This window comes from Balearica regulorum, chromosome 3 (assembly GCF_011004875.1).
Source record: "Balearica regulorum gibbericeps isolate bBalReg1 chromosome 3, bBalReg1.pri, whole genome shotgun sequence".
In the NCBI taxonomy this organism is placed as follows: domain Eukaryota; kingdom Metazoa; phylum Chordata; class Aves; order Gruiformes; family Gruidae; genus Balearica; species Balearica regulorum.
The window spans coordinates 52256766-52283674 of record NC_046186.1 but is presented as its reverse complement, the minus strand read 5'-3'; the positions used below and the strand labels follow the sequence as shown (position 1 = coordinate 52283674).

The 26909-nt window shown below is 43.4% G+C and overlaps 1 protein-coding gene across 6 annotated transcripts in view; it reads left to right on the top strand.

Moving 5' to 3' along the window:
• Positions 1-1729: 1729 nt before the first annotated feature.
• FYN (FYN proto-oncogene, Src family tyrosine kinase) overlaps positions 1730-26909 on the top strand; it is a 138304-nt gene continuing 113124 nt past the window's right edge. For 4 of the 6 annotated variants that reach the window (XM_075747919.1, XM_075747917.1, XM_075747914.1 and 1 more), the window contains exon 1: positions 1730-2122. The gene's annotated coding sequence lies outside the window, so the exon portion shown is untranslated. The remainder of the gene's footprint in view (positions 2123-26909) is intronic. The other 2 variants (XM_075747921.1, XM_075747920.1) reach the window with 1 other exon arrangement.

Genomic DNA, 26909 nt, shown 5'->3' with positions numbered 1-26909 from the left:
AGCAAATTTTGCTTTTTCAATTATCTATACATTTCTACTCTTATGCTGTTTAAACCTTCTATATGGTAAAAAAAAAAAAAAAAATATCAATTTGCATTGAAAGACTGGGAGGGAAACTAAAAATGAGCTACCTAGGAGCCTGAAAATTTTGTTTGTTTATTCATCTATAATCAGGTTTTAAATAAGAAGTGACACAAACAACATTTTCTTTTGGAATTCCCATTCTTTATACGAATTAGTGGAACAAACTCTGTAGGGTCCTGAAACGTAATGATCAAGCATCTCCTACACACAACCTACACCTACACAGTCACCTAGACAGAGAAGTGAAACACTTTTTTGTTGTAAATACACGGCTGTAGACATCCTGATAGGAAACAAGGTTACATTTGAACATGTAAAACAGTAATTTCATCAGGAAATCAAATCATCAAGATTAAATAATTCTCTGGTTAAATACAAGCAGCCAAAAATGAAATCCAGGGAGAAGAAAGGAGAGAGAAATGTAAACTTTATTTATTGAAAACTTGTATTACAGTTCTCTTTGCTATTTCAACGGTTTTATCAATTTTTTCTCCCTCTTCATTTGTATTTTACATGTCTCTCCTGCTTTTGTTGGAGCCTAAATTGCGATTTCTTCAGTGCTAAGGCAAAAGAGCTTTCCAAGCCTAGAAGACGAGTGACAGCAAGATGTGCCAATCTGTCAATAACAGGAGCATCCGAGGTCACGGGCAGGGTTGTGTTGGAGAAGGGACCTGAAGCTGGAGCGTGCGGTGGCTTCAGTGGGCATCAGAGGTGAACGTGAAACACCTTGAGAAATGCCGGGAGGAGTTACGGCGTTGCTGAGGACCTGAAGGGAACAAAGCGTACACGGATCTTTTCTGATCACCTGCCCGTGGAGCAAGGCGCACGGCGACTGGAGGACAGCAAAGCCTGCACGTCTTCGGGTACAGAGCAAGACCGAAGTCCCAGCAAAGGTGTCCCGCCGTACTGTGGGGACAGCAGGGACACCCCCAGAAGATGGCCATGGTGGGGCTGACGCTCCTCCCGACACGGCCGGCTGAAATGCTCCACGATTAAATGAAAAAAATAGAATAAAACCGTAACTCTGGAAAACCTCCACGTATTTCATTACTGCCGTTGCCTTATAACCCGCTATTGCCAATTTCAAGAATTAGGGATAAAAAAAACCATAGTAAACCAAGACGTCTGTCTTCACAAAGAGGCATAATCTGCTTAACGTTGTTCTCCCATTCATCGGGTATGTTGAGACGCTCAGCTTCCGCCCCCCACCTCCCCGAGGCGCCCCGCCGGGCTGCACGCAGCGAGGCCCGGAGCAACGTGAACCGCTCCGGCGGTCGGAGCTGCCGGCCGCGACCCCCGCCACGGGTCGGCCACCCCTCCTCCTCCTCCTCCTTCTCCTTCCACTTCGCCCCACGGCTCCTCTTCCCGGCCCGCCTCCGGCACAGCCCCGCCAGGGTCCCGCGGGCAGCCCGAAGCGGCCACCGCTACCCGGGGCAGCGGCAGGACACTGCCCTCCCCGCGGCCGCGGCCAGCGGGAGCTGAGGGGCCGCCTCGCCCACCCCGCCTCCCCCGCCTCCCGCCAATCAGAGGGGCGACGGTTCCGGCCGCGCCTCGCCATAGGCCAGCGACGCTGCCAGTCTGGGGTCGCCCCCGCGGCGGGGCGAGGCGCGGCGGGCGGAGGGAGGGAGGTGGCTGCCGGCTCCGTGCGGGCGGGCGAGCGGGGCCGGGTGGCGGTGGCGGCGCTGCGGTTGCGCCATCTGTCAGGAGCCCCGGTGGGAGGGGAGCGCCCGAGCCGCGCTCACCCGGGCGGAGCGGAGGCGAGGCGGCGGCGGCGGCGGCAGCAGCAGCGCGGAGAGTCTGTGCGAGCTCATCCCTGTCCAGGCTGCGGCTCCGCCGCTGCGCGAAGCCGCCTCCTCCGCGCCCTGCCGGGGCTCGGCGCAGCGCGTCTGCCCGCGGGGAGAGGCAGCGGCGCCCGGAGCGGCGCCCCTCGCTGCGGGGCGGGCGGGGGCAGCCGGCGGAGGAGCGGAGCGAGGAGGATGTGAGTGCGGCGGCGCCGCCCCGGCCCCGCGCTGAGCCCAGCCGAGCCGAGCTGCCTCAGGTAACGGAGGGGCCGGAGCCCGCCGCGCCGCTGCCGCCCGGGGGGGGAGCGGGGGCGGGGGGGGGGGGGGGAATGGATGGATGCTGCGGCGCGCTTGTTTCCTTTGTGCGCCCGAGCGGTGATGGGGTGCGGGGGCTGCTGGGGAGGGGAGGCGGCCGCGCTGCTGCGGGTATCCCCCACGCACCCCCACACACACCCCCAAATCCCCCCGCTGCCTCCCCTCTGGGAGCCGCCGGCCGCGGCCTGCAGCGCGGGAAGGGCCGAGAGCAGCGCCGGTGACCGGCTGTGCGGGGCTGGGGCGGGCGGGCTGGCGCTGCGCCCCTGCGTGCCCGGGGGTCGCCCGTGTCCCCCCACCCCCGCGGCAGCCGGAGAGGGGAGGGGACGCAGCACCGGGCTGTATTTGTGGCCGCCGAACTGCGAAAAAAGGGGGGAGGGGGCAATAAATAAAAAGACTTTCTCTCCCTCTGAAATAAATCTTATAGGATTTGCGCATCTGTGACAAAGGCCTCTTTCAGGGAGGAAAGAAGGGACGTACAAAATGCCCAAGGGTGGTAGGATGTGAAAAGAGGCTTGTTTCTTGTCTTTCCCCTAGAGCCTCTCTGTTCCTCCCCAGATGAGGCCGCTGATCTGGTGCCAGTTCCTTTCCGGCCACATTTTAGATTAGTTAGAGATACCAAATGCCACACCATGGGTGCCAGTGTTTTGCTGCGTCTGCAGAGCTACGGTGTACGTGTCGCCCGACCTCCTTAATAACGCTCAGTTTGGTTTCTGCTTCCTTGGGAACTTGCCTTATTTCTGCTCTGTGTGGATTTTGCGTGTACCTGAGCACTAGGAGAGGGCTGGGGAGGGAAGCGGGGCACTTTGTGTAAACAAGACCATGATGTCTTGGTCCATTCAGTGGTGATGGGGAGCACAGGGCTGAGCTGGTGCTGGAGGAGAAGGTTTAGGCTGAGTGGAAAGCAGCCCTCTGCAGTTCTTCATCAATCACTCTGATATGCTCCGATTCTTAAAATGCTAAATAACAAGTGGGAATAGACCTCGCTTTTGAAATGCATGCACAGGACTGGGAACGCCTTTGAGACCTTGTCATTTTCCTCCTTGTATACAACCTCCTTTAACTCCCACATCCTTCCTTCCACCATCCCTGCAGCTGTAACACTTTCCAGTATCTCCTCCACACACACCCATCTTTTCTTTTTTTTTTTTTTGGTGGGTTTTTTTTGTTGTTGTTTTTTGTTTTTTGCCTTGATATCTTTCTGGACGAAGCTTAGAACAATTGCGGGTGAAGATGTGTTTGTTTATATGCTGCTAGAGGAAGTGTTTTCATTAGGATTGACTGGTCTGATCTCCCATGAGGAGGAACAGTAAGCTAAAGGGACACTGTCAACTTGAAATCCAGAGAATGTGCATGATGAATGGAGAGCTGTGTCCAATATTACACCCACCATCGAGCTCCCTGCTGGAGATCTGTGGTTTTTATAAGCCTGTCTTCTGACAGTGTGGGTTTGTCATGCAGTGAAGGAGTAAAAACACACTTCAAACAAAGTTCTGTTAAGTGAACAAAGGAGGCCAGAAGAAAAATACCAGAGTGGGAAGGGAGAAAAGCAACATCTCCAACTTTTCAATTACATCCATTGCAGCCACTGCTTGACCTGGTGGGAAACTGGGGAGGAGAGAAGTTCATTTTTACATTGGAACACTTACTCAGTATCAGTACAGTGGAAAGGTTGTTACCTTCCCCCCAGTGATACATGAGTTTTCCAGCACCTTGAGGTATGTGCTTAGAAAACTGGTAACACTTGATGAATATCAGTAGATTAGTGCCTTTTCACAATTTTTAAGAACAGTTTTAAGACGAGAATCTCTTGGAAAAAACAATGGGTTCCTTCTTGAGCCTTTTTTTTTACCCCACAAAGCTGTGATTTTGATGCAAAAGAGAAAGGAAGATTGCCTAATTAATGCCTTCAAAATTGTAGTTCGTTGGTAGTAGGCTGCAGATTTCTCTTAATTTGTTGAAACGTTCAGATGCTTCTCAGAGGGTGCCTGTAAGCCTGCTTCTGCTCCACCTCTAACAAATTACTACCTCATCTGCATAGCTCATCTTTGGCAAAAATAAGGATTTGCAATATGAGGTTCTCTAATGCTAGGCCACTGACTGTGGTGTTTTGTGGTTTATGCTTCAGGCATGTTGTTTCAGAAATTCTGTATTGCCTGCTGGTGGAAGATGTAGTGGCATGAAATACCAGTTAAGTATAAAACCCTGAACAAGCTTCTCTAGAAGTTGTTTTGATGTTGAGTAAATAGGTATCTTCAGTGAAGGATAAACAACTTTGGCATATGGGCATGGCAGTGGACGTAAGGCAGAAGTGGTGAAAGTGGGACAGAGAAATTGCTTATTAATCATTTTAATTTTAAATATCTTTAAAAGTTAGGGCCCATTGACAAATTTATATTTCATTTGAGTAAGATAAAGCATTGCTGAGGAACTAGGTATTTTTGAGATACTGTACTAGATTTCACAATAACTTTATATAAAATGCCTGAATAGCATCATCCAAAATGCATGGGTGGAGTCCGACACAGAGAGGACCTCTGTGGCCACTGGTGCTATGGCTTAACTGAATTAAACCAACTATACTAATCTGGACATGGTATGGTCTGCACTGGATTTATGGTCTAATAAAATTGTGGCTAGATGAGTGAAAACTGTCTGGTGCCTTCATGATGATTTAACAGTGTAATGTGATACAGCTACAATACCATGTATTTAGTTGTGTTAAAGAAAGCTGAGAGCTGTTGGCCACCTTATGCCTGATTACTTTTATTTAACCAACGTCTTCACTTTGCTGTCTTGCTGCATTATAGTGCTTTTACTTCAGGGAGAGAAAGAGTTGCACGCATGTGTTTTCCCTTCCTCCTTCTCTCTGGGGTGCACATTAATATTTGATTCAAACTTGTTCTGTAAAGTTCTGCTTAATTCAGTTTGGGCACTACTTTGAATGCATAATAATGGTGTTCGTTTGTGTCACAGACAGCGCTTTGTAATTTGCTTTATGGGCAGGTCTGCTGCTGGCAGTGTGTATTGTCAAAGTGACCTTCCTTCAAGAGGGAGAAACCCAATGACTCCTGTCCCTTTCCCACTCCTGCAGCTCCCACAGAAGTGTTTTCACAAGTGATTTTGACCCATTACTCCCAAAACAGGACTTGAACCGACAAATCTAATTCACCCGACCAGTGTCATTGAAATCTAGCAATTAAAAACTCCTTTAGTGACAAAAGGCCTACACATCTGTATCGTGCAAGTCAGCGATTTAGTTAGGGCGAAACCCACGAAAGGGTTTGCGTGCTTCGGTGCGGAGCATCCTGAGGCCTCGGTACCAGGGACCCCTGTGGATCTTGTACCCCTGAGCAAGGGATGTAGCTGCATGCTGCGCCGTGCTGAACACATTGCTCACCTCGGAGCTGCGCTCTCAGCTGCCAGTGTGCCAGGGAAGATGCTGCCTGGCCACTCAATACAAAGTGCCTCAGAAGGAGGTGAAACTGCAGTGGTGCATCTGCCTGCCTGCTGGAGTGTCCTGCTTGGCACCACAGGGGCTTGCTCTTACAGATTAAAAACCCCAAGCTGCTCTTGATAAGGTAGGAATAATTAAAACAAACAAACAAACAAACCCCACAAAAAAACCCCTAACTCAACTTATATTTTGTATTTCAATACATGGCAAATGTGCAAATGTAGAAGAATTGGGATTTTTAGCATTTGCACCCCCTCACGAGTTTTGCCCTTAGTGCCTGACTTTCTTCTAGACTGAGAAATGCCAGGTCCAGATGAAAGGTGAAAGCTTTAAGTTGTTTCGGTACGTCTGAGAAGCATACGACACTCCTTAAGGAGCGTGTGGACCTCGTTAGCTCCGTACTAGGGCAGTCTCACTTCTTACCATGCTCAAGCGTGGGTTTGGTTTCAGGCAGGTAAGCTGCCTCTCAGTTTGAGAGTGGTCAAGTTAAACCTGTCTGTGGGAGATGTCCTTGAGCCCTGAAACTAGAAACAGGCTTGATCTTACGGCAGTCTGCAGCCAAGGAGAAGCGCCCTGTTGTTGTCCTTGCCACTGGCTGCAGGAAAACAATGACATTTTGTAAAGGATTTTTGGAACTTTCCTTTACTTGGAACGGGAACAAAACCAAACAATATGAGTACTTTTACTGTGGGAAGTGAAAAATAAAATTACTTCAAGTCAATCAAAACATGTCGCCTCATCTTGCTTCTGACTGTTTTGAATGGTAACTCTCTATTGAAAGCAAGGATTTCAACTCAAAATATTGGCACCTGTTTGAAACAAAATAGAACCTTTGACATCTTGATTTTTTACTGAAGTATAAAATCAACAACAGTTTTACAGAGCTTTTAGATATGGATAGAATGAAATTTTCTTCCAGAAAATGACTGTTGGATTTTTCCTGGCCAGCTCTAGTCCTTGTATACCATGAACTTGAATGAACGGTTTTCATCTGAAGAAGCCATCAAAAAGCTAGCCTGGCAATGTCAGCTAATTTGAATTAGATGGACTGAGCGAAATTGTTTTTTCAACAGGGGAGAGGACAGCAAAATAATTTTAAACTTGCTGCCCTTCCCAAAATGCAGCTCCTTTTTTGTGTCAAAGGCATCCCAGCTTGAATGGCTCTACTGATGTTGTTTGTGACAAGGTGATACGGGAAGAGGTTACCCCAGGTTTTCCATCTCAGCTTCTCCTGATTCAGGAAGGTCTTGCACCTGTGAAAGTTGTTTGTTCCATGCTATAATTTTCTAGCATATCTGTGAGTAATAAGTCCTCCTTGATTAGGCCAGTAAACTAAATTCTTAGTGCAAGTTAGTTGATGGTCTTCACATTGAGATGTGGTTTAATATGATGAACTGTACAAGGCAGCTGTGATGTGAGAATGTTTTGATGGAAACAGAGAAGGTCACCCTTCCATGCTCATTTATATTATTTTATTTTGATGGGGTTTTTAGAAAGCAGCAATGACTGAATGCCTTTTCTAGCCTAGGGAAATTGTTTGTCCCATCCTGCTTTAGATACCCTGTGGCTACAACCAGAAAGGAGGGATGTTGAGAAGCAGCTGTCGAGTGATGTGCTCAGTGCTTTGAAGTACGAAGCAATCCAGCCAGAGCTCCTCAAAGGAGCCAGTGCTGCTTTTAACGGTATTGGATCCTGTGCTGTGAGAGCAGTTACTAAGCTGTCCCCAAAACGCACGGCCCCGTGGTCGCTGACACTATCGGCAGCCAGACCCGAACGAAGGCTCCACCTCACATAGTGCACTTTGCTTTACAGTTCTTGGGGTGGACTGGGGAGGAGCTTCCTTGCATCCTAAATGCTGCCTTGCAACAGCTCTGGGAGCTCTAACAGACAGATGAACATCTACAGCCTTGGCTGCGTAAGGGCTGTAACAATTTATTTTAACCTGCGATTGAAACCTTACATTTCAGGCGAAACATACCATCAGTACTGAAGCTTCCAGAAACACTTTAAAAATGTTGTTATGCTATGTCACTCACAGTGGTGAATTTGGAAAGTGTTTTGAAGCTGACAGTGATGGTAATATCATCACCACAACATATGAAGCAGCAGAGGAGTACCTGGGCTGGAGGGACATTGAACAGACCAAGTGAAGAGCTGGCTGAAGCAGTCAGAGGAAGCCTCTTCTGTGTGTGTGAGTGAGGACATTTGCTTTAATAGCAAAAAAGTGTTTGGCACCACTTAAACTCCGAATAACTCTTCTTTTCGTGATTCTTGGAGGAGGAAGGAGGAAGCCTCAAATGATTGGCTTAACTTAGATGAAATATCTCCTCTGATTGAAATTGTCCTTTTCCCTTTGGCTCCAGTTTTCCCATATTAACAGATTTGACCAAAATAGTTCTCGAGCCCTTTTTGGTGTAGTCCAAGATGAAAGTATTATTGCCAGATAATTTTTATCTTGTCACGCCTCAGTTTGCTGTATGAAACTATACAGAGAAGTTAAACAGGATATGAGAATGGAGATTAATATTAAATACCCATTCAGGGTTTTTTTAAGAAAACCTTTTCTGTTCCATGAGAGTTCTCTAATGACTGTTATCTGGTGGTTCCTAGCATCCTTTTTTTTTTAATAATTTCTATTATTTTTCTTGTGGTGTTTTTTGGTTTTTGTTTTAACAAATAAAATTTAACATTAATTTGAAGGCTTTTTATTGTATTAATAAAGACCTTCCAACCTCCCTTGTTTTAGAACAACCTGTGTGTGAAAGAGCACTTTGCATAACCTTGATCTTTAACTTGCAGCTGTACCACTTACAAAACAAGCAACTCTAAAGGTTTTCCTGGCATGACTTTGGAATATCATGCAGTTCCTATCTTGGCTCCTGATATCAGTGTACAGATAATTGTTGATTCTATTTTTTATTTTTTGTTACAAATACGTTGTTTTTTTTCCTTTTTGTACCTGACCTTTAAACTGCAGAATTGCCCTGGGCGTTATAGTTGAAGTTGATGCTCTTGCCCAAAATAATTGGGAAGACTTGGTGCTGGTTAATTCAGAAGTTCTCCAGAACAGAAGCCGTGATGATGTGCTACATTGCAGCACCATGCTGGGAGATGAAAGCGCTGGGCACCTAGCAGGAACTGAGATTAGCAGCAGTGTCAGTGAACGACTTCATGTCAGCTCTGGGCCATCGGTGAGGCACACAGTAAGAGTGCTCACAGACTGTCTCTCTCCTTTTAGCCCGTACAAACTTCATGTCTATGTTAATGAGGGCTGTAGCTATCTCTGTATCAGCCAACATCCTGTGACTCTAGGGGCTGTGTTAACTGTCAAAAAAAAATGCAGCAGAAGCTTGTCTATTACTTTCTAACTTCTGGACTTGTATTGCTTCTCCACAGAAGTACTTTTCCTTCTTCTGGGACAATGTAATCCCATACCTGGTCATTTCTTAGGACTCAGCATAAGACTGACCGATACCGCTGTTTGGAAGATGGTGATGATTCCATCCTACAGCCAGCTGCTTTTATGCCAGGGGGAGGAGAGCAGGTGTAAGAGAAAGCAGCTCTCAGACCATTAAAAGAAAGAATATTTGTTTGTTCCTGGGACTGGGTTGCTCTTTGTGGGCAGCCTCTCACTAGGCAGCAATGATATATTTTTCCAGGGGAAAAAAAAAGCATCTCTAAGACTCGGAATGAAAACCTCTATTGTTTGACTGAGCAATTAGATTGTTTCTTATCTTAAACTATATATAAATACTCAGTGTTTATTTTTAGTGGTGAGGTTAATGGTGGGAGTTTTTTTATGGTCCAGTTAATGACCTCGTGTGTGTTTTTAGACTTCTCTGTGGACAGGTCCTCTTGCACACTGCCACTGTATGCTAATAATGTTTGAAAATGTGCAGGTCTGAATAATAAGATTTCAGAGGGGGAGCCCACATCCAGTAAGATTTTTCTCTGAAGACAAACAAAAATGCTGATTCTGTTGCCTGTGTGCCTTCCTGGGAAGTAAATGAAAACTCCTAAATTTCCATCTGGGATTTGGATATGAAATAACCAATAGATGATGGCATTTCTGGTTGTTATCACTCCGGGCAGCATTTGAAATGGTGATTTCAGCAAAAGATACTCTAGGTCTCATTTCCAAATTCATTGATCGTGTTTTGCTGGTTTCACTCTTCAGGAAGGAATAAAACTATTTCAACCTAATCCTTTGAATAGCACAGTATCTGATGTCATTCATAATTCTCATTTAAAGCCTTTAGCCAAATATGCAGGCCATTTGTTCCAAATATTAAGTTCTCTGTGTGCCTTTGAATGGTCAGCAATCTTATATTCATAAGACCTCATACTTTGGACCAGTGAGGGGGAATAGCAACTGGATTTTGATTTTATTTTTTAATCTCTTTTCTATTTTATTCAGAAAGACCAAAGCAAATCGCCTTTAAGGGCGGGGGGGAGGATGTCACATACATATGTTTAATGCAACCCATTTTATTAGTTGTAATCACTGTTGAAAAACTGTGCAAGCCCACCAGCCTATAATTCACATAAGGTCAGTGTACAGAAGCTGGCAAGCTGAAGAGCCAGATTTAACTCTCAGTGTAATAGGCCATATACTCTCAAAAAACCGCGCATACTGTTGGCTTTGATTTCTTTTGACCACCTCTCCAGGAATTTTCTTTTTGTAGGAAATGTAATGAGCCCAAAAGTTTGGCTGAGAAGAGAGCCACTAAATGTGACCTTGTGAAAGAAGTATCTCTTACATCCAAAGGTCAAAAATTACCTTGTGTGCGTTGGGGGAAGTAGAAGAGGAGCAGTGACTATCTTTCTTGCTTCGGGCAGCATTACTAACGTGCTTAAAAACTGCAGAACTCCTTGTCCTAATGTTCAAGTGGGGCTGCCAAAAAGGAACAAATAGGACTGTGGACAAAGTGTGCAGGGAAGGCCGTGTCCCTCTTCCTCCTTCTCAGTCATCGCAGGCAGAATGGGGAGAGCATTGGTTTGCACTGCTTGGCGACTTGACATTCAGAACAATTTGCTCCAGTCTTGCAAAAGGTTAAAAAACTTCTTTCTTTTATAGGTGCTTTTTTTTTTTTTTCCCTTTTTGAATTGTGGGCTTCCTCTGGCATCAGTGTGATTCAGTGACTTCTTCAAGGGTGAAGTGACCTTGTCTCTGCTCTTGCTATGTTTTCAGCAAGTCTTAATTTGAACTGTGTAAGGGTTAGGTTGTTTGGGGTTTTTTTTATTTCCTCCCCATGCAGAAGAAGTAGTTCTGCTTTATGAAGGTGTAGGTGTTATATAAATCAGCCACATCTTTCTTTTGTGGTCAACTCCTCCACGATTTGCCAGGTAAGTTTGTGTCTTCCAAAGAATAGTTGTCATCCTAACTATCCTGAGCTAACGTGCTGCAGCAGGACCATGCTGAGAATAATCTGGACCTGAATGTGGATGGTGGGTCAAAAAAGCATTGCTTTGGTTTTACTTGCTTGAGTAGAGCAGGCCTCAGACACGGGTACGTCTGCATGGTACTATGCCAAGGTGTGTAGAAGAGCTTGTGCATGAGAGTCAGGATAGCCCCAGCAGCCCAGGAGGAGCATCGTGCTGGTGTGCCTGCACCAATTCCAGGGCCACCATGGTGTGTTCATAGTTGTCGTAAGTGTATCCACGCAGCTCTGTGTGGTGCTGTAGAGGCTGTACTTTACTTTTTGACACAAAAAAGAAGAGACATGAGAGCGATGACCTGAAAGAGTGGATTAACTAGATGAGTGTTCATTTTCACAGCACCAAAGACTACTCAACCTAGCTTTTTAAAAAATTGCTACTAAATGTAAAAGAAATTCTCTCTGTTTCTTTTTTTTTTTTAACATTATCTGCCCCACTGAAGAGTGATTATGTGCCTCGGGAGCTCCATCTATAACAGCTACCCACAAGCTTTAAAATGATATGGTGCTGCAATTGTGTGCAGCATTTATTTTCAATCTTCTTTTTTTAAAGAAGGATGCAATCGCCATTCAAATTATGTCACCGTGAGAGTGGGAGAGTACTTCTTGATGAGTAAGATCTTTTCAAGTAAACTGGTTTAGAGTGCTTGCTGTCTTGAATTTCATTTTGAAGTGTTAATACATTTCTGTGGATTTCTTAGTGCTGCTGGACCATTGTTAGCACTCTGTTCCAAAAGTGAAGTATCACATATCTTAAAAGAATGCAGGTATGAACAACTCTGCAAGGTAAAGAAGATCTGTGTTTGCCAATAATATAGTCACGCCAAACTGTGATAATAACAATTTCTTTCATGATCAGCAATAAGTTGCCACTGTGAGGTATAATTTCTGAGAAAATACCTTGAAAATAGCAGTCAAACTGCATCATGTAGATTTACTTTACGATTGTTGGTATGGGAACTTGCTAAATCTGTGTATATCATGACGAGTATGTGGCTTTGGACTCTTTTACATCGTGCTTTAAACCTAGGGTGGAAAAAAATAGTTTTGTTTGAAGGAATGATCACCTAGAGTTTTTTTGTGGTGGGTTGGTTTTTTCCTTCCCCCAATCATATTGTAATAATTCATTTTCTGTAACTGAGCTCTCTCTAGAGCTCACAGACTTCTCTTCTAAAAGTACTTTTCAATAGTTCTTCTGTTAAACTACTTTTTAATAGTCCTTCTAACTTCTCAGAGATGAGCTCTTCTTCCTTTTAAAATTTAAACACAGAAGAATCTAGGTTTGAAGGGACCTCTGGAAACCATCTCCATGCATAGAACAGGGCTAACCTCAAAGCTGGGTCTAACTTCAAAGCTGGGGCCTCATTCAGTCTGGTTTTGAGTATCTCCCAGGACAGACTGAACAAACCCATCTCTCTCGATCTCTCCTTCATATGTGAAGTGCTGCAGCAGCATCTTGGTGGCCATCCACTGGACTCACTCCAGTATGTCAATCTTTCTTTTCCCAGAACTCCCCAAACCAGACCAAGTACTCCAGATGTGGTCTCACAAATGCTGCATAGAGAGGAATAATTACTTCCCTCCACCTGCTGGCTAATTAAATTGCTTATTTGGTGCCAGATCTTCAGCTGCTGTCAGTTGTCTTTGCTTCCCTCAAGCCGGAGTGGTGGAAACTCTCCCTTGCAGAGGAGTACATATAGCTTCTCTGTCACCTCAAAAAGGTCTGTAACAGAGATGGCCCTTTGCTTCAATTACATGAAGCAGATGACCAAACCAGTGTTTACATACACAAAACTGCAAATGTTTCTATTTCCTTGCAGTGAATTTTTGCATCAGACTTTCATGCTGCATACAGCAATATAACCTGAAGCAATAAGATTGTATCACAGTGATTATTGTGGTAAAACAGTGAAGAAAGTGCATAGTAAAACAGCACATGACAGAGATGTGTTGTGTGTATTCTGTACTTTAGCTATTAGCTAAGCTACCCACTTTAAAGTTAACGTTTGGTAGCAAATATGCGGATTGAAATAACTTATGTGCTACCCAGATGAGCCTCACAGGAGCTGTGGGACAATAACCATGCTTAAGATTTTATACCCAGAAGGTGTTTCTTCTCCACTACATTTCTGAGATGCTGTCATTGTGAGTTGCACTACTGTTGGTGACAGAAGTACACATGACTAGCTATAGTCTGTGCTTTTTAAAGGTTTAATCTTCCTATGATATTTTATTTTTTATATTTTTTCAAACACACACAAAATGAAAATTTTATGATTAATGGTTTAAATACTTAAATTAATATTTGACTGGAAAAAAAACCCAGAACAAGTGGAATACAAGAGAAACCCATAACCACCACCAAATCTGTGCACATGGGACTTGTGCTGCAGTTGCTGCTGCTTCAAGGAGTGTGTGGCTCACATCACCTGGCTCAGATGTCCTCACATCCCAGTGTGGGAGAGCAGCTGAAGGCGTAAATCTTCTACATGCATATGCCTGCTTTAACGTGTAAGATATTAGTATTTAGCATAGGAAATTCTGGTTCCCAAAAAGCTGTGGCAAGGTGAGCGTCTGGGGTGTTGAGTGGATACTGTCTGCTGCTCGGCCAGGAAGTGGCCAGGCTGAGTGGTGGCTGTGCCTCAAGGACCTCCTGGGTGTCTTGGTACAACCAAAGAAGAAAGGAAGCCTTAAAAGCCCAGTGGGTGTAAAAGGAAGCATTGGTAGAGAGGTTTGAACTGGGAAGGTGGACAAGGGAGAGAAATTGTCAGGCTTTTTTATTATTTTTTTTTCCTTCAGTATTTGTCCCTACCAGGGAACTTCTTCAAAGTCTCCCTTCTTACTCTGGCTGTTGCCACCACTGTTTTCTTGCTGTGATTTTTCTTTGGATATTTGTTCTAGCTCTGTGGCACTGGCTGTGGCCACCAGAAGCTCTTTTAGAGGTTCCTCTTTCACGTGTTTTGTTCCCATAACCCTGCTTACAGCAATTCTGTCTTTGTGCTTGCTTACCTGTCTTATCTGCTCGCCTTCCTTGCCTTGTTCCCAAATCCTTTCGTCTCTCAACACAAACGAGCTGTTTATCCTTGAGCTAATGGATGTTCACAACGCTCAGATCATAATGCTGCAGAACTGCTTATATTCATGGTGATTAAAAAATAAAAAGATGGATTATTTTTTGCCCTGCCCCAGAGAATTAGTTGTATGTTTTCACTCCGCACAGTTGTCATTGTAGGTTGAGTTGCTCGGGGCCCAGAGCTGAGTAAGAAGTTCCCCTGGTACAGAAATGAACCTTGGGTTACACAGCTCATTCGGGTTAGCCAGGCATCGTTGCATAGCAGAAGGACAGTGTGCAAGAGCTGTACCAAAGTGGAGGCTTACTGCTAAACTGATCCCTCTGTTATGTGGACAAATGCGGAGTTTTGCCTGTTGACAGTAATAAATGCACCCCTCAAACCCCTCGGGGGGTACAGACCTTCCCAGGGTACTATTGGCAGTGCCGGAGAATGGCTCTCGCCATGGCTACTCCGGTGAGGTTGATCATCTTGGGAGGGTGTGTGGTTTTATTTATTTGCTTTTATTTTAGTCAGAAACTAGGGTCGCTCGGTGCTGTATATAAGTTCTTGTGGGGGAGATGGTGAGAGTTTAAAGCATTTTGAATTTTTGTTCCAGTTTTGATTTAAGTTGTATGCAGAGCTCACCAGCTTTCTGGTGTTTGGTGGCAGCTTGAGTAAAATAGTTTCAGTGGGAAGATGAGGGGGATGTATATCAGCTCGTACTTAATATTTGCTTAAACAGGTTATGCAAGATAACTTAGGAGAAGGACACCTTTTGCGACTTCTCTAGTTTGCTAAGAGTAACCTAAGAGTGTAAAGTATATTATTTTGGTAGAAACTCTGGGAGATGAGGCAACAGCACTGAGATCAGTACCTATTCCAGACAGCGCCGGCACCTTCAGGCTGCTGCATCCTGTCCCTGAACACTCATTTAAGCAAAATTTGGATGGTGGCAGGAGTGGAAGCAAGTGTTACCAACCCCAAATGTTTAAATATTGCAGTGGTTTTTGGAGGAGAGGAAGAAGGGGCTGGAGTTTGGAGCTGGAAATGTTACATGGGTTCACTGGGCCACTGAGGTCCAACCTAGTTTGGTGAGAGCTGCTGCTGAAGATCTCAAAGGTTGCTGTCTTTTTCTTAGGGAATAAATGTATGTGTGCTTGTTAACACCTTCTAATTAAATCTAAGATATTCAAATCATGTTGGAGATCGGTTCCACCAATGTGACTCAGGTATTTTTAATATATGTATTTTGATTGCCCTGTCTGGAAGACTAGTTGGTAGAGTTGATTTGTGGCTAATATATGCTGTTTTGAAATTGCTGGTACATAGACGGGTGTAATAGAGGCTGATCCTAAAAATGTTCTCAGTTTTCTTCTTCTGTTAATGTTGGAAGATGTTTCCAAGCAATACACTGTCTTCTTTGTATAATGTTTTTAATCTCTCTGGGAAAAAAAATAAAAAAATAAAGAAGCAAAGGCCTCTATAAAAGGAGTGGTAAGAGCTGGGGCATTGCTCAGTATGAGGCACTTGAGGCCATCCCAGTGCGCTGTTTAGGAGCAGTAAGTAGTTTAAAACCACATTCTCTCCTCTGTTTTGCAATAGCTGAAGCATTAGCAGTGCTGCTCAGACAAGCCCACCAACTCTGCCACTCCACCCCAGCCAACTATCAAACCCTCCTGAAGATGCGGATACCTTCCAGGATAGCTGCACCTTGGGCTGTTCAAGCACATCTGTTGCCTGTGTGCAATATGTGTCCTAACCAAAAATGTCGGAAATGCTCCTTTTGTGTTATAGATGTGAGTCAGATTATTTTTTTTTTCCATCATCTCGTGACTTTATTCTCTGACAAGCTTGTGGTGGCTTACTGCTTGAGAAGCAGCTCCTTAGTTTTTGACCCTAAGGACATCACGTATTGACTGCTGTTTTAAGGTGGCTCCTTATTCCTTCTGGTTCTTTGTTGTAGAAATTTCCAAGTGTCAATCTTGTCAAGAATTACTTTTTAGCAACTTTAAACCAATTATCACATTTGCTAAAGAGACAAAGCAAGGGATACAATGTATTAAAACAGGGAAAGGGGGAAAAAAAAAAGGGTAGGGAGGATCTGAAATAACTTAATCTCTAAATCTTCATTTTGCAAATTACCTTTGCTGGTGCAGTTAAATCTGAGTATGTGCCACATGCTTGGATTAGAGGTATAGTACATGCCGTTGCCTGTAGATGTAGATAACTGGTTTTGAACAGTTTTTTTCTTTGGGTTTAGGGGTTGTTTTTTGGGAGAACATGTTAAAGAAGGAATCTGACCCCTTTTTGACTCAAGGGGAGAGAGGCCTGGATGATGATTTTTACTAGTTAGCAGTGGCTGAGCTCTGAAAAAACAGCATAAATCTCCTTAATCTTCTTGGCAGTAGTTCTTGACTATTTTTTTTTCTTCTTTACCTGATGTTCACAAGAAACTGCTAACCTAATTTTGGTATTCCTATGAGAGCTCATTTATGATGAGTTGCCAGAATTCCCAAAATAAATTTTAAGTTCCTTGTTGGCACCTGTGAGTCGGGTTTCTTTGCTTCAGTTTTATAATACCATTTCATTTTTCCCTATGTACAAATTTGCTTTCTTTACAAGAATATTTGTCAAACAAACTAAGCCAAATAATATGAAATAGAATAAATTTTAAGGTCTACATGATGAATACTTGAAGATTTGTGCCATTTTTATGGCTTCCTGAAACTGTACCTGCAGTCTTCTGTCCCTCATGCTATATGAGAGAACACACAATACATTTGACTGTACATTGCAAAATTTAAAAAGCATTAAAGGGCATAGTTTGGTTTTTAATAGAGAAAAAAAATGTTAAAAGCGTGGATTTTTTGTATATTCTGGATTTCTTGTGGGCAAAGCCTTACACAGTTCGTTCACTTGTCCCTCAAACTTGTAGCCTTTTGATCTCTCAAGGTAAATTTGAAGATGGCTGTGAATGATCTTCATGACCAATTTTATTGTTGTTATTATTATTATTATTTTTCAGGAGAGGCAGGTATGCAGAGGAGACACTGCTTTTAACCCTCCTGGAGGGACAGTCAAACTCGGTGCTAATGGATGTTAGACAACTGAGTGCTGCCAAACCGAGTCAGCACGTATGTTTTGTTCGACTAGCCGTAGCTCTTCTCTCATCTCTTTCCGGTGTCAGGAGACATGGAAGAAAAGGGTAGGTGAAAGGGAAGGCTCTAGGATCCAAGCAACTAGAAAGTAAGGGGGCGAACAGAAGGACACATCGATAGGAAACAAAGCTTTGTTGGCCCAGTGATTACAACTCAGTGTTTGAATTCAGTTTCTAGAAAGTTCAAAATTGTAGCTGCTTGATATCTGAAGTACCAGGTTTTTTTTTAAATGCAGAATCTTTGTCAGTAGACTTATTTATCAGGCTTTTATAGAGCAAAAGTAACTCAAGCCGCTTGAACTCACAATGCTCAATAGAGGATTTTAAAACTTAATAGCCAGTTTGCCTTCTAGGCATACCCAGTAATCTCCCAGACTTGCTCTACCAGCCAATCGTGGCATTTTAGTGACACAACTTGACTGCATCTGCATCTGAGTAATGTTCCTCCTGAAGTCTGTTGGAAAAATGGTTGACTTGTGTGTAACCAGAAATAATGCCTTACTATATTTAAATTCACGTGGGTAATATGCAGAATATGTAAAACTAATTTTCAATCTCTTCTTCCTAGGAATAGGGATTTTTTAACGTCCTAAAAGTGACGTTTCATTTGTATCTCTTTCATTCTTTAGGTCCCTTTAAGGCCTTGCTGGTCTGATTTCAGTGACAATTATGGGAACTACATGGTATAAGAGAAAGTTGGGGCTGAAAAGAGAAGAAAGTGGAGCAGAAAAGCAGAAAAAAATTTCATTCTATTTCTAGGCTGAGGTTTCTATCTCTGCATTTTAATCTAACAATTTTGACTAGGGCCAGCCCTTTCCTCTGACAGTATCAGGCTCTGACCCTTCATATTTGTTCTGTGTTTTCAACAGCAGCAAAAGTACCAGTCAACATACTGCTTTTTTCTGTTCTTCTGCTTTTATTGGACTTCTTCAAGATAAATGCATCCTCTAGAGGAAAAAAAAAGAGGAGGAATGGGGACAGAGGAAGAAACCTATTGCTGCAATTTTTGGAGGGTGAGAAACTTGGTGTTTCTTGGGAGTTCCTGTTAAACACTGGATGATTTTTTCAGTTTTGTTAACCATCTCTTACTCTTTTCATTTTTTGTGAGTAAGCATCCTGCATTATTTGTCATTGAGTAGGGCTGGATAAATTGTGCCACCTTGGCTTAATTTGATATTATCTTTTATTAAACTGATACAGTGAAAGGGATTTATCTGCCCATGCATGGGCTCTTATGGATATATTCAAGATTTGACAGGGCTTTTGTTGTTATTGTTGTTGTTAATGTGTTACTGGTCTGGGGCTTGCACTTCTGCTGGAGGCTGTCGCCCTCGTAGGCATGATGAATTAGTACTCTTCTGCACAGAGCTCTGAGTCAGACCCTTGTAGTTACACTGAGGTGTGGTTTGCGTTGGTTTTACCCTCCTGCTAAGTACAGGAGCCTGCGAGAGAGCAGAAGGGATGTGTCTGCCCATTGCAGGCTGCTCGCACCTGGGTCACTTGCTCAGACTGGGGTGTTGGCCCTGCTTTTGGTGAAAAGGGTAAATGAGGGGTGTGGGTGCCTCACCTTCTGTCCACACTGCTGTTACTAGAGTACCTGGGCTCACTTTTTAGTGCAAAGGCGTCCTGACAGCTGTAGGTTGGCTGAGCTGCAGGCACTTACGGTGTGGACATCTACCCTCACCACAGAGATGATGGCACCCTAAACTCCAGGAGGTTTAGCTATGGCTACTCAGATCCAGCACAATCTCTTCTTTTCTCAGTCATCCTCACCTAAACTGCTACGCAGAAGTGTCTAGAAGGAAAATATCATGTACATAGTAATTTGGTTTTAATGTCTTCCCTGTGTGGGCTGCTAATACATGTCCAGAACAGATCATTTCACAGCTACTTCAGAGAGTCAGGAACTTGCAGTTGCATTAGCTCTGCTGCTTTTTGAGTGAGACTTGCAAGACTCCTCATAAAGGAGAGTGAAGTGTTTGGAGATCTGTCGCTCCTAAAGTATTGCCAATACTTCTATACTAATAACCTACTGTGTTTGTAAGGAAAGTTGTTTTTCCTAAGTACTAGTGGGGCAAAGAATAGTCTTTTATTGCCAGCTCAGTTACAAACACGTGCCCAGAGCTTTCTGGCCGCTGTTAGAGCGTGTACATCAACAATGTTCAGCAATGGGTGCTAAGTGGGAGGAGTTCCTACCCGTAATCTCTACCAAGTATCTTACTTGGCTTTTTGCAATGTCTGTATCCAGTACTGCCATAACATGTATGTATTTAAATTAACATTGACTCAGGCTAGGTTTTAAACCACAAAGCACATAGGCATGTTGAAATAAGGGCGGGCGGGTGCAAGGTGAGGTTTTATGAATCTTGCTTTTCTGAGAACGGCTTCGGAGAGTGACACAAAGTTGTGCATTGTAGAAACTTAGGATGGGGAGGGATCTTAAATCATTCCTGCCCTAACAATATGAGTTAGGGCACAGTGAACACAGGTCATTACTGAATCCCAGAGCTTTCAAAGGAAAAGCATCCCCAACATGCCCAACTACTCTCTTCTACACTTCAGTCGTTGGAGAGCTTCTAATATCCAGCTGGCATTGGTATTCATACAAAGCATCTCTATTACCTTCAGTGTACGTAGAGGAACAGAAGACTGAAAGGGCACAGGTTCTGAAAGTCTGTCTGTTACTCCTGCCTGCGTTACTTATGCTAGTAAAATACACTGTCACGTCGTGAAAAATTTGACTCTTTGTAAAAGCCTTCTTCATCTTTCAAGGCTGCTCATGTACTCCCCATTCTCCCTCCCTTTTAATCAACTTGACCGATTTCTCTAGCCACTCTGCACAGGCCATGGCAGGGAAAAGACTTTTAAGCACGTTAAGGAAGATGTTGTGGATTTGAGTCTGGTTTGTCTGATCTGGAGGTAATTGAACTGAGGAGTTAAGGGCTTGAGTTCTTCCATTCTGCTGGTAGCAACAACCCATGAAATCTGTTGATAAATTAAATGTTGTTTACCCCCCTGCCCTCCCCCTGGATTTTGGTTAGCACAGAGGTAGAAGCAGCATGAAGTTTTCAGTTTCTTCCTGAGCTTAAAAAGGAGAGACTGCGCATCAGCCTGCTGATTAATCACAGGCAATCATGTGATGAAAATTTCTCAGGGGATGGGAAAGGTTAGTTTGCTTTTAACAATCTTAAAATAGCCTCATTTCAAAGAACGTTTCCATGTTGTGAGTTGTTTTTTTTTTTTCCCTTAAGGATGCGTAAGTGCTTGCAGCATTAATGTGTGTGTGTTACAGTTTGGGTTTTGGTTGTATGATGTGATCCTGGGCTTTTCAGCTGAGAAGATCCTTGCTTCCTTCAGTGCATGCAGGAGCAGGCCAAGACTGTAACGGGAGAGATTGTCTCCTGCTGAATCACAGCCTCATCTGTCACTGGAGCTGGGACGTGCCACGTGAAAGAGGTGGGGAAGTTTGTAGGAAGGGAAATGCAAGGATCTGCTAGGCATCTGGGAAAGAAAATCTGCTTAAGCACACACCGTTATGAAAAGTGACTTATTTTGCTGCATAGCCATGCTAATAGACTGCGGGGTGACTGGAGAAGTGTTGAGTACGTCCAACTGCAAAGGAAGTCAATGGACTCATTGCTGTGAGTGTACTGAATAGTCAGGCCTCGGTTGTCTCAAACTGGGCACCTAAATAAAGAACACTTTTGAATTTATCTTCTTTTTGTCATAAAGTGCCAATAATACTCCTGGTGTCTTAGGATGCTATAAAAAGTGCGTGCTTTGTGAGGGAAAACTTGGGCACTGAGCAGTGCAGGGACCCATGAGTGAACTGGTTGTGTTCTCAGAGCAGGCTGGGAAGAGTATTCTGTGAAATGACAGTGCATGTCAAAATAAAAAGTATTAAATGGCCACATTGAATAAGCACCAACCATTTTAGGCACTGAAGGAGACTGTGGTTTTATGGAAAACTTTCTGTGTGATCATGTAATTAAGAACTGCATCACTGTGAAGTCACAGGCAGGTTGAGGGAGGGGAGGCAAATGCAGGCGGCACAGCCAGTAACAGCTCTGGAAAGTCTAGTGTTTGTGTGCATAACTTTATAACCTTTGTATTTTTGTCATGCAGATATGTGTAATTGATTTTTGAATCAATCTGCAAATCTGCAGTGAGGTGGGGGGAGCAAAATCCAAGGAGTAAAGCTTTTTATTGCTCAGGTATGAGGCGGCACACTCAATAACTGGAGAGGTCTCTCTACTAGCTGGTGTTGCAAGTCAGCACACGTGAACCACGCTATTTCGCCGTTGCCTGCAGTGCTTGTGGCAAAGATGACACACCAGTCTTTGTGCGAGCGAGAAACGAGAGAGGCACAGTGCAGAATGGAAATTTGGTGCTGGTGGGACTGTGGGTGTTCGCAGGCTCCTCATCTCTCTGTTCCCGCGGGTGGGATGGTGTTGTACGCGTCGGGAGGAAATGGTCTGAGCCACAGGTAAGCTTTCGGAGTGCGTTAGAGACAGTGTGTTTTACACTCCGAGGAAGCCAGGTACCCTGGAGGATCTTACAGATCAGACTGCTGTTTTTCTATCTGGCTCGTACCGTATGGTTTTGAGTGACCAAAGTGGGGTTTTTTTTCTTTTTTTTTTTTTTAAACATCAATAGTTAGGAATCTGGTCTGTACCATGCTAAGAGCTCTTAAGTTAAAGAATGTGAAGCAGCTCTTTAATGGATATATATTAAACCTTACTGTCCTTTACAGGTAACACAAAGCAGAGTCAGAACATAAACAAGTGATCCCATGTCTGTCAGCACTGTTACTCTGTTTTATTTTAAATGTAATTATACTTGAAAGGTGTAGGGGAAATTGAGAACTTGATTTTTGGCACGTATCAGCACAATCTTAATTAACAATCACCACCCCTTTTCATGCATTTCTGTGAAGACCTCCAGCCCTATGATCTCACTTCCCTCATCTCAGTTGACAGTTAATACTCTCAGGTTGATTTCTCTTAACTTTATAAGTCTGTTTAAATAAGTGATAAAACAGTTCTCAAAACTGTTTGGAGCTCCCCCTGCCAATGTCAAAGCACAAATTCATCAAGTCATCGTCGTCATCCTTTTCTGACTCTCAGCAAGAGACTTCAGGGAAATATCTAAATCTCTTGAGTGCTTGCAATGGGGGTGATAGGATGTTACGAAACACACTTGTGCTGATAAGCGAGATTATAGGATGCACAGAAGACCTGCAAGGAAGAAAGGAACTATATATGACCTTTACTTGCTAAATGAGGTGTTTGTAAATGAACCCATTGTTAAATGTGAACTGATTTTTTTTTTTTTTTTGTCGTATGTACTGATAGAGTGCAAGGAAATATAAGGCATAAAGGCAGTCAGTGAACAGCCGGCAATGCGGCACTCAGAAAAAAAATTATAAATATGAATAAAAAGGAAAAGTTAAGTTCTTTGTGTTTTTTGAAAAAAAATCTGTTTTTCAGTGTTATAACGAAATTTTAAATTAAACATGACAGGCTTGATAAATTATCAGAGTTCTGAAAAGTTATTTTAGGAATGTTTTTCTTCTTTTGTTGTTTTTTGTTACTACCACCCTGGTTTTTACAATAAGGGGGAGGATTGTTAGGGGAGAGGAGATCTTGTTTGGCGATTTGACTTTTATTTGAAGTAAAAATATTTTTAAAGCCACAAAATAGTATTTGATTCATATAGTCCCTGGTGTGCTTGTATAAGCTGCTTATGAATTATAATTTAAAAAGAAAAACTAAAACAAAACAAAAAAAAAACACGCCAAAAAGTCCTTGGTCAGAAGTATTTGGACACTTGATGAAACATTTCAAGAAGTCTGAAGAAAAGAAAAAAAACTCAACCATTTCCTATACCCATTAACATTATTGTATTAATAAAAGCTGGTGCAGCACCCAAACTGCATGTCCCCAACACAACGTTGATGACATTTTGAGAGAAGTGGGTAAACATTTACACTGGGCTCCAAGAAAAGGTTACATGAAAGCCTTTTGATGGAACTTGGATTTGCAATTCTGTTTTTGCTTTTTTAAACAGAAAAAACCAGGTCAGATGTGTCTGTGAGAGGTTTTCTTCTTTGGGCTTAATGCAACAAAGTAAACCAGGTCATAAGTGCTTTATGTATATCAAACAGGTTTTGTATCATTGCTTCTAGAATAAGTATATGTATATTTATTTAAGAATATATTCATATTCTTTAACATACAAATAGTAAGAGGGTCTGCAAAATGCGACGCAGCTTGTGGTTGTAACTTTAAGAAAAATCCATTTGTATTTTGGGGCACAAGTGGCCAGAGCATACATTTAACTTACTGAATTGGAAGGGGCACGCTCTGTGACTGGTATCCAGAGGACAGTGGTCTTTTTCCGTTGTCATTTTGTCTGATGACGTAAAATAGAAGATTATCTGCTGTCTGCCATTTCCTCTTCTCCTTCCTTCTCTGTTTCTTTCTGGGGAGAGGGGGAAATAAATTCTCCCTCTGGCTGCTGCAGGTGTTGGCTCTGCAGGGAGCTTCTCTCACTCCAGCTGCAGGAAGCATTTCCCAAATGGACTGTACGGTCCTTTGGTCTTATTCTGTCTTTTTGCTTGTTTTTATTTAAGATTGTTAGTGTGCTGGGTTTGTGCTGACAAATCTACTTCACTGTAGTAGTGTGTGTTTGTGGAGAAGTAATCATTTTGTGGTTAATTATGGAGGCACTCATCTGTTAAAACAGCATGTGAAGGAAAAATTATTAAATAAACGTATGAAACTTAGCTCTAGTCCACTTGCCTCAGAGTCCAAGAAAGATGCTTTTAAGCACGATTGCAATAGTATGTACTGTACTATTGTGTGACCAAAGCATCTGTGCCACAAAAACACTGTAAAAAGATGATAGATGTCCATGCTATTGAGGGTTTTGCTTCTTTAATAATTGATTTTTTCTTCCATCTATTGTTGTATTAAGACACTTCATTCTACCTGTGGAGCTCAGTGAAGCCCAGACTTCAATCTTCTTGTATCTCAGTACAATGAAAATCTTGCTTGCAAAACTCCACTGAAGCCTACAAGAAGGAAATGCCACGTCTATATGATTTCCAAACACTTTTGAGGATCAGAAGGATTGAAAAAAGGGGATTTCAATTTAACTTGTATATGTTTCTCCTTGTCCTCTCCCCCACCAATCCACTGGCCTGCAATACCAATGTACTGTTTCCACTCCCAAAAATCACTGCAACCCAGGCTAGTTGAAGCGTCCGACCACTGCTCTGTTGGAGAGGTCAGGGAATGAACTGGAGTGAAGACCATTTTGACTTACTTTGTGTTTCAGGAAAAAAGTCGTATTAGTGGAACAGTCTGGGGACATCTTGCTTGTGCTGTTCGATCCTTGAAGAAAAAATAGCATGTATTCACAAAGTGAGGGATCTTAGCTAAGATCTTATCTTAGCCCTGAAATAACCAGTACTTGTAGGGTTTTGTTCCACTTTATCCTTTCTGTGCTTACTTGCAAGCAAATTGCATTTTAGTAGTGTATCTTTGGATCTTTAGAGCTTATGGAAAGCTCGAGTAGTAAGTGGAAGGCTTCATACTTGCTAATGAAGTGGACAGTAAAGGGGTTGTGAACCCTCCTGTGAACCTGCTGAAGTCAGAAAATCAGCAGTGAAGAAGAAGATTCTGTTTCTTGCAAACAAAATAACGTGTAAGTGAATTGGTGTTGTAGGCTTTGCAAGGAGCGAAGAAATGAAGATTCACTGACAAAGACTTACTAGAAATGCTGTGTTTGCAATGTTTCCTCTCCTGTGCTGCTTTCTGCCCATCCTCAGTGGAGGTTGTTTGTTTGTTTGGAAATAAAACCTGTTTCTCTACTTGGGCTGGACTAATCCTGTCTGGGAGACCGTAACTGCAGCCAGCCCTTGTTTTTGAAGGAAAGTATAACTTTGATGGAGTGCTGCTCTTCAGAGAAAACAGAACTGTCCAGGTGGGCTTGCCGGGTTGTTTTCCCCAGCAGCGTGTGTTACAGGGAGCTGGGGGGGAGCAGAGCTGCCTGGAAGTGCTCTCAAGCAGAGTGTGCAGGCAGCAGATAGCAAGCGGGCATCTGTCGGAGTGTGGGTGAAGTGAGGAAGAGAATGTGGGTGTGTTTTGGGTGTTTTTTTTTAATAAAGGTTGAGAAAAGGTTCTAGAGAGGAGGTGATGGAGGCAGAAGATACAGCCAGGACAGGACAGAGTCTACAGAAGGCAGAAATGTTGAAGCTAAAGCAAAAAACGTAGCCTTGAAACAAGCAAAAACCCACAGTACTGTGTAATATGGATGAGAGTGGATTATAGCCAAGAAGCCAAAAGAAATCTATAACAAAATCACCAGAGATGCCATAAGTTCATTGACCAAAAAGCTACTTGGTTGTGTTATTATTAAATGCAGTAATACATGTTTTTTGTATTTCGAAACGTGCCTGCTTGGCATGTGGCAGGGCAGAGCTTTTTTTGTTTAACCTGGGTTGTCCTTAAAGAGTGGCATAATGGTTTTTCCATTGTCCCAGTCTGAGCATGAGGCTGGTGAGAGAGAGATGGTGAAATATGGAAATGCTGAACCAAGCTGAGGACACAGCAGCTCAGAACAGGCATGGAGGTGGCTGCAGGCAGAAGGGGGATACGAGTCCTTGAAGAGGGACTGAACTGGGGAGAGGGAAGGAGGAGGGAGGTTAACGTCTTGTGCACATTGTAAACCTCTTTGGTATCTTATTCCTACACATACCTTTGCTTTATCAAACACGTACGTTTGCAGTGTGAATACTTGCACGTACATTGACAAATACGGTTGATTAAGAGGCCTGGGAGAGTTGGCAGAAGAAGTTTCAACTGGTGGGAGAAAAGATGAGAATTTTTACCTGGCAGATGCAAATTGAATGTGGTATAGAGAGCAAAAGTTGCTGCGCAAGGGATCTGAGGTCTACCTGGGAAAGTAAAATAAAATAAAAAAAAAAGAGAGAAAGGTGCTTTGGTGAAGTGTGAGGGAAGAGATGTGGGCAGCGAAGAAACTTCTGAGTTCAGGCCCAGAAGTCAGATGAGACTCGCTCAAGCTGTTGTAGTGTTTTTTCAAGACAAGTTATTGGAGAGGGGTAGTGACAGACAGGCGGAGTGCTGCCTGCTGCAGAGAGATGGGGATTCTCTGCATGGGGAGCAGGAGACAGCCTCCTTTCTCCTGCAGCTCTCAGGGAAGAGGGGAGGACTCGGACATGTTGGGGCTGTGGCTTATTGGGGCGTGGAATCTGATTAAGCTAATAGGAGACACGCTTTAAGACTCAGTTTTACAAAACAATGCATGAGCTATTTTTGAAGAATTGGACCCCGTTGCACAAGGTAGAGTCATATCTCGCATCCATCCGAAGTGGAGAGGAGGCTTTGGCTTCCAAGGAAATTTTGCCAATCACAGTGATGGTGGACCTGTTGTGCGAGTCTCGGTTTTTCAGTAGCCTGTGAGAGGGACAAAGTTACGTCAAGGTGAAGAGCAAATTCTACTTTGCTGAACCAGAACTGCAGGCCAGGTGCCATGGTGATTTACATAGGAGTTACTCAGGACAAGAAAAGATGGCAACCTCTCTGCCTGCTGGTCTGTATC